The sequence below is a fragment of the Nannospalax galili genome, unplaced genomic scaffold, assembly GCF_000622305.1.
Source record: "Nannospalax galili isolate Female #2095 unplaced genomic scaffold, S.galili_v1.0 scaffold1562, whole genome shotgun sequence".
Taxonomy (NCBI): domain Eukaryota; kingdom Metazoa; phylum Chordata; class Mammalia; order Rodentia; family Spalacidae; genus Nannospalax; species Nannospalax galili.
Window position 1 is genome coordinate 15,695 of NW_008348281.1, and position 1,990 is coordinate 17,684.

At 39.1% G+C, this 1,990-nt stretch overlaps 1 long non-coding RNA gene across 1 annotated transcript in view; it reads left to right on the plus strand.

Annotated features, from left to right (window-relative positions):
• Positions 1-853: 853 nt before the first annotated feature.
• Positions 854-1,990, plus strand: part of LOC115072368 — a 22,544-nt gene continuing 21,407 nt past the window's right edge. Inside the window, exons 1-2 of the long non-coding RNA XR_003851412.1 lie at positions 854-1,109; positions 1,821-1,980. This is a non-coding gene — a long non-coding RNA (uncharacterized LOC115072368). The remainder of the gene's footprint in view (positions 1,110-1,820; positions 1,981-1,990) is intronic.

The following is a 1,990-nucleotide window of genomic DNA, read 5'->3' on the forward strand; positions in this document are numbered from 1 at the left end:
ATGCATGTATATATATATATATCTCCTTCATTTATATAACAGTACATCTAGCCTCTTTCTGAATCATTGCATAACTTTTAGAAGTTATTTACCAAACAGAAATCAGTTATTTCTGGTAGTGAAATAACTTTTGTATTACATTTTAAAAATGATCTTTTTTAAAAAATTTACATATGTTTTACCTGCAGGTATATTAGTGTAACACCCATGTGCCTGCTGCCCATGCAGCCAGAAGAGAGTGTCAGTCTTCTGGGAACTGGAATTACAGGTGGTTGTGAGCTGCCAAGAAAGTGCTGAGAACAAAACCTGGGTCCTTTTCAAGAACACCAAGCGGTCTTAACTGCTGAGCCACCTCGCCAGTTCCCTGTATTACTCTGTATTGTCTTCTTTCTAGTTTTGTTTTCTTCTTTGTGGTGATTCAGCTTAAAATGTCAAGACACATTTGCAATATCAATATTGTAACTTGATTATAAAAGCATCAGTTTCAATGATATAATTTGCTGAGGCAATATTTCATCAAAGAAGGATCTATTGTGTCAATTATGAATGGATATTTTTCGTGTATTAAGCTTTCGGAAAAAATTGACAAAGGACTTGCTCTTGTGGAGTATCTAAATAGTGAGACAGAAAAAAATGAAGCCAAGATATACAACAGAGGAACAAGCAAAAACTTTGGCAAGACCTAAGGAAGACAGAGAGATAGCATTGAACGCTGTTGAAAGAGAGCCAATTTAAATAGGGACTGAAATTAGCCCTCTGATGGCTTTGCTGGAAACAAGTGGAAGAGTTTTCCAAGGGAGACTACGAAAGGGGAATGTGGGCCACTCTAAGACTGTGCGGCCCACGGAAGCCTGAAGCATGTGAAAAGCTGTAAGTAAAATGGAAACAGATTTAAGATATAACTAGGTTCTAGGCTGATTGATTAAAACAAACACAATGTCTGTAAGAAAATTATTCTTAAGAGGTCTTATAAAGGCAAAGAGAATCAATTTTAAGGTGTTAAACAACAGATAAGAGCCAGGAGTGGTGGCGCCTTTAACTCCTACACTCGCAGCACTTCGGAAGCAGAGGAAGATTCCTGTGAAATAGAGGCCAGCCTGGACTACACAGTGAGTTTCAGGGCTACGGGGGTGGAGGTGGGGGTAGGGGGTGGGGGACCTGTCTCAAAATAAATAAAATAAGATAAAATAGTAAAATAAAGAAAACAAAAAAGCCAAACAAAACAAAACATAATTATGTGTGTTTGTCTTTTTGCTATATGGAGAATGTATTGGAGAGGCCAAGCATGGGACCTCAGAACTCCGGAGGTAAAAATAAAGATGACCCTGAGGAATGCAGTGATTCTTTTCATATCTGACAAGTGTAGGAGAGATAACTACAGGCAGAAATATCCAGGAGGGGCAGAGGAAAAAGAGCAATGAGAGTTCCCATCTAGTCTCTGTTTCGATTAGTTGAGTAGCAACACCAAGCCCTGGCAAAAAGTTTTTATTTGGGGGTAGGGTAGGAATCAAGATACAAAAACTAGAGAAATAAAAAATAAAATCAAGTTAACAGTAATAAGGAGAGTTAACCATAGCAAGAGATTCAGAAATTTAACTTCAGCACTAGAGTCTGAGCCTTGAAGAAAGTCCTGGAGACGAAGCTGAACTGCAGATGACCAGAAGCACGAGATTCTGTGTCACTTCCATGCCTACATCTTATTTCCCACTGATTTCACTGATTTAAAATGACAGGCACTGGGGACATCCAGCAGCAATCAGCATAAGGTTTTTCTACTATCACTTCATGATTTGATAGATGCTTATGGAACTTTCCTTTAGCTAATCATTTTTGACTAATGGAGTCTTCAACCAAGCCAGGCACAAAAGGTGTCTGCCCAGGAACACTGAATCAGTAAGTGCCTCCCCCAAGCTATAATGAAGAGCACCAAGAAGCCATGAGCCCAGCTTGCCTTCATTTACTATCCTTGGAATGTGAAGGGTAAGTGGAC